At 44.0% G+C, this 13,080-nt stretch overlaps 1 long non-coding RNA gene across 1 annotated transcript; it reads left to right on the forward strand.

Moving 5' to 3' along the window:
- Window positions 1–85: 85 nt before the first annotated feature.
- Window positions 86–3,202, forward strand: LOC115945593 (uncharacterized). The gene is made up of 3 exons (XR_004079900.1): window positions 86–851; window positions 2,629–2,697; window positions 2,832–3,202. It is a non-coding gene; the product is annotated as an uncharacterized lncRNA (long non-coding RNA).
- The last annotated feature ends 9,878 nt before the right edge of the window (window positions 3,203–13,080 follow it).

The raw sequence follows: 13,080 nt of genomic DNA on the forward strand, positions 1-13,080 counted from the left end.
CTCCCCTTTTCCAGCAATAAATAAAAATACAGATTCATATTTCAGATTTTCCATGTCTATTTTTAGGAGTGGAGAACACAGAAGCAACCTCTGTGTCGGCTGGTTATCCTCCTCCTCCATGTTCAAGACTATTTGGATCAAAACTTACCTTGCTCAATAGGCTGCTGCAAATAATGCAAGGTTGTTTTTTCAGCTGGTTAGGCTGATGTGTTTGAACTGCTGCATGAGAGACTTCCTGCTGCTTTGCCATTTGGGAAACTGTGCTGGGAGTTTCTGGAGCACAGACTTGCAGGGCAATTCCTGCTGTCAAAGCTGCAGCTGGAAGATTTGGCAGTAGGTAGAGCTTGTTCTTTTCATGTCTGGCTCTGCCGGCAGCCATGGTGAGGCTTTTGTTGAAGCTGATCCTAATCACGGAATGCAAGGCAGCTTCTGGGACAAAGTCTTAATGCTTTTGGGAGTTTGCTTTCCAGCCTGGCAATCACCCATTCACAGCACTTACTCAAACCTTTTCAGTAATCTCTCTCCTCTGCCAGGAGTTGTCTCAGTATTTGTGAGTGCTGTTTCTGCTCAATCTAATTTTAGAGTATGCTAATAACAAAGTTATTTACTGTGCTGGCATTACCGTACACTTTGTGTCTCATGAACCCAAAGATTATGTGTCCATTACATCTCCTTAATTCTCTTTGTCATTGTCAGTGTGGTTCCAATCATAAACTTTGCTTAGCAGTGAATGGTTGGTTGTGGAAAAATACCCCAAACAACAGAACAAAACGAACGAAGAACTCAACTGCCAACAGTTACTTTCAGGACTCTTAAATGGAATTCTACCCATCAACCTGCAGAACATCTCTGTGAGTCTCTGTATGTCTTCCCTGGTGTACCTCAGTACTGCCTCACTGCCTGTCTTTCCCTTCTAACCTTTACACTCCTAAAATACCACCAATATCCAGTTCATCCTAATGAACATACTGAACTACTCCATGCATTCACCACCCAGACCAGCTTAAAGGGTGAGCCATAAAAATACTTCTCCAGTCTGGGAGAGAAGAGAGGCACATTGCCAGCTTCAGGAGCAGCACAAGACATTCTGTGTGCTGGAAGTGCTGCTTTTCAGCCCAGAGACCTGGGGAACCTAATGCCACCTCTGTGGCCTCTGTTGCTTCAGCACTTCTCATTAACTGTGGCATGACTAAAGAGGCAGCAACATCTTTCCCCTTCCTCCACCTCAATAATATTGCTGATGCTAGACTGTCAGTTATGCTAAATTATACTAGATCACTTGTGGTTATTCAGTGATGTAGACAAATACCAATTCAAGATTAAGGGTGAATCCTGGTCACTAGACTTGTTTCACTTTGTGACTCATTCCAGACTTAAAGCCTGGCACTTGCTGACATTTTGTAAACCCAATTTGTCATCCTCCTAACCCCCATCATCCAAGCCAGGCAGATTATTTACTTTGAAAAAACACATGGATAGCTTCCATGCGAATCCTAAATAGGTCCAGGTGCCGTAGCTAGATTCCAGAGGGAGCTACGGTCATGAGATGCATGTGCTGGTAAAATAACTTCTGTCCTAGATGCTTCAAAACTCAGTGACATTCTCCCTGTTTATAGATAGTGTCTGGACTTTCATTCCTGCAGAGCAGCCTGGCACCGGTGTACAGTGCCCAAGTACATGCCTTCGGGCCTGCGCATGGTCCCAAAGAGATCAGCAAATGTAAATTTAAGCACATACTTAAATACATGCTAAAATAGCTTTGGAGTCAGAATCAGTGACTACCCCCTCTTAAGCAACTCCCTTTGAATCATTGCATTTATCCCCAAATAAAGCATTCAAGTCAAGAATTAGCTTGCTGCCTTCCAGAGAATTCATCATTTCCAGTTTGCGAGCTTGGGGAGAGAAATCCAGGAAGCATCAATAAATCCACTTTGACAGCAGAGTAAAGAGCTGCAAAAGGAGTAACCTGTCAGGGAAATGTGACTTAATTTCTCAGGGAAAGATCCGTTTTATAAATGAAATAAAAATGCCAGCAAATCAAATAGCAGGAAGTGTCACACTTGGTTGTCTCTCAGCAGGACAAACAATAAATGAAAAGGCAGCAAGGTAAATGCCATGGTTCTGCATTTAGCAAGGGAAGTCATAACAGAAACTGAGAATCATAACATACACTGAGAATCTGTGCTCAGCTGCCTGAGTATGACAAAGGTACGTGTTCCCATATAAACATTCCTTTAATCTGCACGTTTGCTCTTGGACAAAACGAAGGTTATGTGCTGGAGTTTAAAGACTTGCTGAGATTCCCAGATTGGACATGAGGGGGCAGCCTTACCTGCAGTTTATTGATGCCAAAGCCACTCCGTCCTATCGAGGCAGGGTCATTACAGGCCTCCCAAGTTGCAATGTCAAGATCTGGAGCTTTGCCCCTTTCTAGGACCCATCCATGCTTTTCAGATATCTTGATTCAAGGGCTCAGCACTGTCCCTTTAAATAAGCACAGAGCTCTCAGGCCAAATGGGGAATGAAGCCCAGGCTACCAATAGTTATGAAACCTTCCTTTCCGAGCTTGCAGGCTTAGGGGCCGCTGCTACACTCCGAGGTTAATAATCAGTTTTAATCTTCACTTAGGGGGCTGTAAAAAAGGAATGAAAATTTCCTCATTTGAAGCTGGGCTTGACTGACAGCTTTATTATCTGGGTAAGGTGCATGGCATTCCACACAATCAACTTGTTTTTTTAAGTAATCTCACTGCTTAAGTCGTACACGCTGCTAATTGCATTTTAATAAGTCTCTTTAAAATCTTTCCATATTTTTTAATATCCTAATATTAGATAAGTGATTGCTGGGGACACTGGAGGGCACTGAAGTTTATGGAAAGAGGAACGCCATAATGAAGCTTTATTGGGATGGCATCACCAAACAATTGCTGTGATAGCAACACTCCCAAGCTTGGAGAAGTGCCAGACGTTTCCCCCCTGGAACTGACTCAGACACTACCCTCTCTGGCTCAGGACTGACGCAGAAAATGGATGCTTTCTGGCTCATAAAATGGCCTCTTTCCGGCTTGGAAATCACTGAGGAACTGTCCACTTTGGGTTTAGGAAGAACTTGGGAACTGGTCTTTCTCCATTGAACAATGACTTTGAAATGCACCTTTCTTTTGCTTGATTCTGTCTTGAAACTATAAAAGTGTTTGTTTAAATTTGGCCAGAAGAAGGTTTGGTGTTTGGTTTTTTTTACAAGCTTTATGCAATAGCAGACGTTATGCAAAGCTTCAATAGGAATTAGACAACCAAGGCTGCAAGCAGGAGAGATGAACTTTCCATCTCAAAGATGAAACCCAGTTAAGATGAGAGGATGTTTGGAAAGAGATGTGCTATGGTGTGGGATTATTGGGTTTCTGCATCTCACACAGGGGACAGGGAGCATTAGTCAAGAATACCAATTACAATCGAAACATAACAACCAACCAAACCACCAAAACACACAACAGTGGGACTGAGCAAACTCCTGATTCAAGCACCCCAAGCTACAGGGGATGTCAAACTCAAGATTCAAGCTGCATCCTGCATGTGCATCCACAGGGTCAGCTGCTGCAGCAGTTACAAGCCAGTGGTGCAAGAAGGTGCCCCACAACATCGCAGGTGTGGAGTTCCAGTGTTTTCTGTTGGAAGTGTGTCTGTGTTCCCCATGTATATCAGTTGTGTTTCTCCAAATTGTGACTGTTGGGCAACTAAAGCCACTATCAGTGTAATTTCACAGCATGGGGGGGCAAAGGGAAAATATAATCCCAAATTAGTAACTGGCTTCTAAAGAACTTGACTGGGAAAAAGGTTTTTTTTTTCCCCAACACAGAATGGCAATGCCAGATTTTACATTATATTGCATTTTACCCTCTGCAGTTCATATATTGGCACCTTAGATCACAAAGCTATTTTGAGAACACTTGTGACTTTAATCTATTGCCTGCTCTTCTATGTTGGGGTTTTTTTCCCCAAGTCTGATCTTCTGAAATCATACTATAATAACTCACAATGTCAGCTTTGGTTAAAAAAGATCAAGCTTCCAGCAGTTCACTATTTGTAAAGAAAACCAGAAGAAATGCTCTATCCTCTTAAAGATTCAACATTTAGGAAGCAAATACAGAGAATCCATAACTTTTTTCATTCAAGTCTCATAATATTTAAGTAAAGTTGGTTTTTCTGGAACCCAGCAATGAGCTTTAATAGTTGAAATGGGCAGTACTGATATAAACATCTTGCATCAGTTTGTTTGAAAGTGAGCCATTTTCTGACTAACTGAAGATCTGTTTATCTATCCATGTGTTTCTTCTGAACATCATCAGAGAATCCTTGGACTCGGTCCATCATATCTTTAGGTCTGATCTTATTCCCACTGAAATCCAAAGGAGTTCTGCCACTGACTCCCAGTTAAAGATGGATCAAGCCCAATTTTACCATGCAGTATGACTAAGAAGAGCTTGCCTATTAATACCAAATTTCTTATTGCTAGTTGTGTATCTCTCTGATCAGATACTGGTGAAGTTTCTTAACCAGAAAGTATACTTTCTGTATCTTAAAGTGCCTGAGATGTCCCTGTAAAGAAACCAATGCCTCTGATATGAGCCATGGGATAGAAAAGAGTTGTCAGTTTACAAAATTTCCTGTCTTCCTCTTTTCTTCTCCTTTTTATTCCTCCCCTTCTGCAGATCCGAGCAGAAGGTCTTGTTTCACACTGACAGGCTGGGAGGCACATGTTGAGCGAACTTCTGCACAGGAAGTAAATGTCCAGGTCATATTTATCCCTTTTCATGTGGTTCTTTTAATCCCCCAGATTGGGTTTCAGAAGAGTTTTACAGTTTCAGTTTTACAAAGCAAACCTTCCTTTAATGTTGGCATTTTAAAGAAAAAGCTTCAGTCAAAACATGTGTGTTTTACATCAGCCAGATGCGATGTTCGGGGGAGCGGGCCACAATGTGGCAGCCAGCTCCGCTGAAAGAGCTGCACGCGTTGGGGTTGGACATTGACTGGGAGCTACTGGTCCCGGGATGGGGGAGCAGCCTCCTGGCTCTCCCAGTGCAAAAAAAAGTGATGAAAATCGTAGTAATCATTAAAAAGAAAAGCCTCATAGCAAATGAAAGCTCAGAGCATGGCCGTGCTGCTGTCACTTGCATCTCAGTGGCCTGCATGGCTGTATTAGAGAGTATAGCCTGGTGCGCACAGCCCTCTATAGCCGAAAATAGGGTCTAGGCTAAAGCTGGTTATATTGACGTGAAGTGAACCCCCATGGCAGGGGGTTGGAACTAGATGATCTTAAGGTCCTTTCCAGCCCTAACTATTCCAGGATTCTAAGTGAGAGGTATTAATGGCAGCAGAGGCACACCACCATGTCCAGCACTGCACAGCAGCCAGCGGCTGCTCCAGGCATAAAACCTATCTGAAAGATCCACTGAACATCACCCTGCCTGGAACTGCTCTTTCCAGGACTTCATTTTTGTCATTTTAATTGAAGAATAAACAGCAAAATACATTAATAAATGTGTTCCTTTCCTCCAGGGGCTTACCTCACAGCCATGCCAGGTGAGGCAAATCCTATTTCAGATGATGTCTCTAAACCAGCATCAGCTGGGACAGGGTGGGGGCTTTTCTTCCACCTTCAAAAGCCCTTCCTGGCAGTTTTACCTCAGTATGGCTGGAGTTCTCACCATGGAGGGGTTTTTCAGCAGCTGGTGCTGTGTCTGGTGGGTCAGTGTCTCCTCATGTCCTGTGTCTGTGTGAGGCTGAGGTGCCTGTTGGTGGGCTGGAGCAGCCACCATTGCAGCCACCATTTCCCCCTATTTTTGCTAGAGCAGCAGGAGTTGGTGGCACAGCACAAACGTTGGTGTTCTGTCATGGCAGCCTTGCCTCACTGTCCATGCAGCAGGTGCTGGCCTTGTTGTCTCCATGCTGAAGTGCTGGTACCTCAGTAAGGCGGGAATGAGGCAGCCTCTCCCCCACCGGCAGCCATTTTGTGACTGTCAGAGGCCTGCATGGCTCCTCAGGGGTTGCTGCTGCTCTGGGCTGCTGCAGCTGAGGAAGAGCTGAGGCAGAACTGAGAAACCCTCGGCCTGAAGACTCCTTGGACAAGTGTTCTGCCTCCCTCTCGTGCTATCTTCACCTTTCCTTGGGCAGAAAGCCCCTAAGGGAGGATCTTGTGGAGACAGCCCATGAAAGGCTTGCCACAGCCTCATTTCAGGACATCCTGAGGAGAAACTTCTTCCAGAAGCACCACTGCTTGTGTCCTGCATCATCTGGTGACATCTACCACAGACCTGGGGAGGTTCAGCTGCAGCCAAGGACCTGCTGTGTGGTGCTGGCAGCCATCGAGGTGTCTGGAGAAGCAGCTTCTGCATCAGCAATGGGTGAGTATTTGCTCTATGTCCTAAAAATGGATCCCTCCTTAAGCACCTTTTTGTGATCAGTGAGCCGCAGGGCTGGCTGCAGAATCCTCTGAAATAAGAGCTGTGGTCTCTTGAGTTGACACCATTAATTTTTCCCTTTAAGTTTTGTGTCAATCCAAGGTCAGTGGCCTCCAGGCCTGGGCTCTCCATTGATCTCCTTGAGTGATATAAATAGGTTTTCAACAGAGTTGCCTGCTTTCCTGACTGTAGCTACGTATAGATTTTGTCTTTACTGTGGCTAAATGGTATGGTCAGATGGCTTGCAGTAAATTTGGCAGGGAGTTAATTTAATGTCCTGGAGTCTGTGTGACTGGATGGAGTTGGGCTGGAGTATGTTGTTTCTCTGAGTGAATCTGAAGTAAATGTATATTATAAACTATCCTGTACAGTATATCTCTTTATAACATGCTTAAGAAGAGCCTATAAGTCTGGCTTACGCCTTCCTGAGGAGCTGGGTTGAGCAGGATGGTGCTTGGGCATTGGGATTATCTGGATGGTGCACTGGAACAAGTGGCTGCCTCTTCCTGGGAGCAGGTGAAATGCCATAAAGACAAAGAAATCTGGGTAAATTGCATGCTTCGACTAGATTAGTATAAGCTTTTTGGACTGGCCATGCCTAGTGGCTCAAGTGTTTGTTAGAGGGTTTAGCAGGTACTTTGGTGGATACAGGTTTTGCTCTCAGAGTTAGCTGCATTTGTGTACACATGCTACATTTTGTTTTCTTAACCCAGGCCTCCACTTCTCTTTGCTTGGTAAATGTCTTGGTAGATATGAAATAAACCTGTAGTTGTGTCTCTTTCAAAGTGTGTGAGTATGGAGAACCTGACTGCTATTCATCTGTGGCTGTTACTCTTATCCCCACTCCACCTTTTTCCATCTTGTCAGTTGACATTGCAGCTATCATGTTCTGCCTGGTGTTTTCTAATGCCTTCTGACCAAATTTAAACTTGAGCCAGTATCACTTGCATGTGTAGCTCTTCTACCACCTTTGTTCTGAAAAGAAGGAATAGCAGGATAAACTTTTTCTGGACATCATCCTGCTTGAAGCCAGAACATTCACTGTGGAGAACTGGATTAACATCTCACCAAATGCCTGGCTGAAAATGACTCTTAGCAGGTGAAAGAAACACAAATGTTATGATAGTAAATATCCTATTGCATAATAAACATTGACTCCCTTTTCAGACTATTTGTTCCTTATGCAGTAGGAAGATGGCCAGAGTGTGACTGTCCAGTGTAGGAAGAAGAGAAGGGAGCTTTCCCTCATGCTTTCAGATCACAATATCCATAGGGCTAGGAGCAAAGTCTAATGAATATGGCAGGAATTTAGGCAATAAAGGATTAATCCTGACTTTACTACATATTCTCTATGTAACTGGGTCCATTTCATTCAGTTTGCCATTTGCCTTGCTTTCCTGTGCAACATTCCTATGTTGCAGAGAGGTAATAGGAAAAAAAAAATATCCATCAGTAGCTGTGAGGCACTCTGCTGCTGTGGTCAGATAAGTACCACAGTGAAGGGAACTCCTCTAAGTATCTATTAAGGACAGCACTTCACAGGGCTATTGCCCCTTCTATCCAAGGTGCATGGAGCATTCCATCAATGCTACTCATACTCCTTCAATCCCCCTGAGAAGCAACGCATTATAAATCCCATTTTACAGATGGGCGAACTGACTTCTCCCCAAGTCCCAGAGTGGTTCAGTGACAGAGCTGGGAATTGAACCATTAGACATTTTCCTCTTCATGACAGCTCTGTACAATCCCAGGACTCATTTATTTTCCCTATTAAAAAAGAAGTAAACAAGTATTTTCTTTCGGAGACCCACTGAGGATGGGGGATTGGGGAAAAAATGGAAGTAAAATTAAAAATAAAATGACATAATTCCCCACTGGCCCCGAGTTGTCCAGTCTCCTTTACGTTCACACTTCTCTTTGTTATGTTTCCTTGAAGTTGAACCTCCCTAGAGAAGGGAACCTCAGTTTGTGGTGCTGGGGAAGAAATGCTTCAAGAAAAAGAAAAATAATCGCAGCTGCAATGTTAAAAATAAGAAGCTAATCAAAGGCAGCCCATGTGGGCGCCACTTTCATCTCTCATCTTCAAAGAGGTGCAAACAAACATTGTTGGCGTGCCAAGCAGCAGCCTCAGCGGCTGATGATCCCATTACTCCTCCAGCGTCCACACTCCCCTTCCATGCTGCTGAGCCTGTAGGCATGGGACTCCAGGATCACTGCCAAGGTGGGAACCTCTACTCACCAGAGGGGAAGTCACATATGGAATTCCTCTGTGGATCCAAATTATTTCATAACAAACATACTTGCGTCCTACAGATAATTCCTTGTGCTGTTGTCTTTAGAGCCTTTCTAGCAATGATAATAGCATCTCTCACTCCCCAAGAGGCTGAAAAGCCTTCTAGATTGGAGATTTTGTTCTGGTGGGTTTGGGGGGTTTTGTTTTCCAAAGATTTTGGTTTTTTTTTTAAAAATAATACCCAGGCTCTGATGAAATCCAGATGTAAAAAATGCAGCAGAAGTGTGGATTAGTGGTGGCACTGGGAGATTTGCAGCACTAGGTCTTCTCCAAACACTCTTGAACTTGCCTTGAAGTCAATATGGCTAATGTATTTGTGCCTCAGTTTACCTGAGCTTACTTGCCTTGACATAAGCATGGCTCTCCCTGCATGCCCTGGTGCAGTCCATGCAATAAGAACCTAACTAACTCTAAACAAGCCAGTTAAAGTCTGAAAACCAACACAGAGTGCGGTGCTCTGCCTGGGCTAACACAACTTAATTATGGCAGGATCATTTTAAGTGTGGTAATACTGCTACATTGCTCCTGCTTCCAGAATGAAAAAGAAGTGGTAAATGCTCCATCCCTGGCAGTGTTCAAGGCCAGGCTGGACAGTCTTGGGTGTCATGGTCTAGCATGAGGTGTCCCTGCCCATGACGGGGTTTGGAACTGGGTGATCTTAAGGTCCTTTCCAACCCAAACCATTCTATGAGAGCATTCACAGAAACCTTGGGTATTTGTATGTGTGTCGTGTGGTGCAACATGGGATAATCCATCTTGGAATAAGAGGATAAATAAAGTAAGGGGACTGAACAATTTTCCTCAATACTCAGATGTTTCATTAGATGAGTGAGTGAAAAAAGATCATGTATTCTGTTTTATGCCTTGTTGAGCACATGAGCAAAACATTGCTCACAGATACTGACCTCCTACTGAGGGCATTCAATGGGATGAGGATGTAAGAGACCCATTCAACTGTTGGGCTCTCTCACTGCTCTTGTGAAAACTTTTAGACGACTTCACCAGCTGCAAACCTGTGATGTTTTAGATAAATAGCTCTGAAAGCCCTAGATTAAAAGAACTAGGTATTATTTCTTGTAGCTAAACTGAATCTTGATATTACCAGAATCTTGGCAGAGCAGATGCCTTTACCACCTTGTACCTGTCTAGGGCTTTCCTGCTCTGTTAACCTCATGAGAACATTACAGTAGCTGGAAGAACAGTTCACTGGTGCGGTCATCCAGCCACAGAAGCTCTGTTGGGGCTGCCCTGTGTTCACAAGGAAAAGCTGGGAGACAGAGGGGAAGGAGAAGAATTGGATCCAGCTCGTTGTAATGAGGAAAGCCTGTTCCAGCCAGGGAAGGATTCAATTAGGAGGCCGGAGGAATATGGATGATACAAGGAGGGCACCAGGACATCTGGGGCTGCCACTGCTAGCAAGAATAAAGGTGCTTTGCATAAGAACAGGATGCAATCATACGGGAAGAGGGATCTGCTCCCAAGTAGCAGTGGTTCCCCCTCCCCTCTACAGTGCACAACAAGGTACAGATTAGACCATTACACCCAGGGGAAGCCACAGAGTCGCACTCTCTTTTTCATGGACAGTAGCAGGAAATCAGTGGATTGGAACCAAATGAGAAGCCTTACTCAAACCAGATGTGACCCCAGGGAGATCAGAAATGCAGAGATGTTTTTACTTTGACATATCCGCCAGTGTTGAGGGTGGGGGAAGGCAGAGGGTGGCAGCAGCTGATTAGATGCTGCTGGATTATATCATGCTGGTAACAGGCTGGCTGGGTTTCAGTAGAAGATCATTCTACTGTTACATAGTCAAAACCATCACTGTATCCCAAATTTTAGGTGGCTTATCACCTGCTTCAGCAGCAGGACTTTGATCTGGGACCTTCATAGCCACACTGCTTGAGTAAACCCCATCTGTAGGTTACAACCTGTCTTGTGATCAATCACTGCTGACCAAAGGTACCCTCTATTCCCATTCAGCCTACTTCATAAAATAATTTGAGTCTCGATAGTGAAACAGGAGAAAATTAAAGCACAGAACTGTGGTGACATGTGCTGTGAAGTCTATTTTAAGTACCAACACTAAAAACATCACTCTGTGTGGCTAGATTTTAGTTTAGCTCTCCTGTGTCTAATTCTGACCCCCTGCTTAATGGGAGCTCATTTTCAAACCTCATGAGACAGTGATGAGAGTAGAATTGAACTGAGTAGACATTTTGTTTAAAGACTCAGCTGTGGAATCTTATGGTTAGGTGAGATTTTTTTTCTTGCTTGCATGAGTCAAAGGCAAGTTCTGACATCCACAATCTCCAAAAGAAGTCCGCAGTTCTATCACCGTAAAGACTCTGAAGTCAGGTCAGTACAAAGTAATCCAATGTATTCATTCATTTTCAGACCTCATGATTATAAAAGCCTGATGCGTGAGTTTTTTGCTTATTTGATTCTGGTAATAATGAAATGAAATGACGGGAAATCAGTTTCTCCCCTGGCGCTCTCACTCTCTCTTCCTTCATCCTCTCTGTCTAAACAAGGAGTCCAGAATTAACTTCAGTTAGCATTAAATTCTTTCTGAGCCCTTGAAGACAGTGATCAGTGTGTCCTGTATTTTGTGCCAGGCCACAGGACATTTGTAACAAAAAGGCAAAAATCCCTTTTCCAGCTCTTTGTTTCCCTGCTGCTGCCTTAGATGGAACAGTTAGCTGGAGAATTACCATGAATGAGGAAAAGCCTACAGGAAATCAGTGTGTTTCACAAGGAACTACTAAGTTATGGAGGCCTTCTCTTGGTCCAGTGCCAGCATAGGCCGTTGTTCTTTAGGGGACTGCCTATCCTTATGCAGATATTGTCAGATTTTATCTGTTAATTATGAATATTTCTGTGGATGAGGCCATTTCTTCTGTTCTTAGGGAGCTGGAACCTAGTTGGTGGCTGCTGGAATCCATTGCTTTTTTTCCAGAGACTTCTGTAGACTTTGGACAGGAGGTTTCTGCTTAGCCTATGAAAAAAATCTGTCTTATCTGCCCTACAAGCTGGCAAGTCAAGAAGGGCTTATTAGTAAGAGCAGGAAGAAGCCAAAACCTTTCTTGCTTTGTGCCATCTGAACATCAGGCATCTGAAGGACTAAAGCTCGACTGTTTTGACTGGGTAGAGTTTGCACTCTCAGCATGGGTGTAAATCTGAAGTTTAGGGGGAGGAATTGGGCAGACTGGAATTGGCTGAACTGGAAATGAGCCTGTGTCTGCTTGCAGAATGTCTCTGGTATCAGAATGAACCTAGGCATCATCCAGGAGGTGTCTCAGGTACAGTGAATATGGACCTAATGATACAACAGGAGCATGTTGCTCGAGACCCTGTCAGCACTCTCATGCTTTACAACTATATCTGACCCCTCCTGGGGATGAAGGGTGAGTTTCTGGTTTAAATTAGCCCAGATGAGATGCAGTGTTGACAGGACTCGGCAAGGTTTGCAGTGGAGTTTTGCTAGCTGGCCACCCCAAGCAGTAACAGAGCCATGGATGGGAGAGTTGCCAAGTGGGTACCTTATAAAGCAGGCTGAGGGTGCAGCTTCTTGAGTGGTGGAACAGAACCTCCTCCTCCTTTCCCAGACATTTCAATGATTGTAGCCCACAAAACCAAAATAGCTGTCAGAGAACAAGCTGGATTTCATTTTCCTGCTGGTGGTGTCTGCATGGTATTCAACATAGAAGTTTCATTCTCCAGTGTGAAGGGTAGAAAGTCCCCAGTTTGTTGTCTCAGTCCCAAAGGAATGGGCTTATAGGCATAAATTCAGAGAAATTCCTATTTTCCACAGAAAATACAGCTTAAAAAAGTTGGAACACTGGGATGTGGTCTTACCCTTTATGCTCCTAATACCCTTGCAGAGTTTGAGCTACCCTGGAAATAAGGGATATTTCTGAAATTATTGTCTTGGAGGCCTTATGAGGAGCAGAGTCCGAAGTTGAGAAAAGACTAAATGATCTGCAAAGCAGTGTGTTAAAGAGAGAGAAAACATTGTGCTTTCCTGAAGAAAATGAAAATTGGCTCCTCAGTGAGGCACTTTTCAACCAGTGTGTATAACTCTTGCTTGGAAACTAAACAGAATCGACCAACTTGTAATTTATGACAACTTCCTTTGGCATGTGCTCGGGTCTGTTTGCACCATTGCCATGGCAGTAAAGGAACTATTTATTCGTCCAGCTACCTCACCACATCCTGCAGGTCCTTTCACTGGAGACAAAGGCAGACCTGTTTCAAAATGGCAAGGAAAGCTAGTTAGCACTCAGGAAATTGGAGGTCAAGTATCATCCTATTCTTCTGCTTCTTGCACATT

This window comes from Melopsittacus undulatus, chromosome 12 (genome assembly GCF_012275295.1).
Source record: "Melopsittacus undulatus isolate bMelUnd1 chromosome 12, bMelUnd1.mat.Z, whole genome shotgun sequence".
In the NCBI taxonomy this organism is placed as follows: domain Eukaryota; kingdom Metazoa; phylum Chordata; class Aves; order Psittaciformes; family Psittaculidae; genus Melopsittacus; species Melopsittacus undulatus.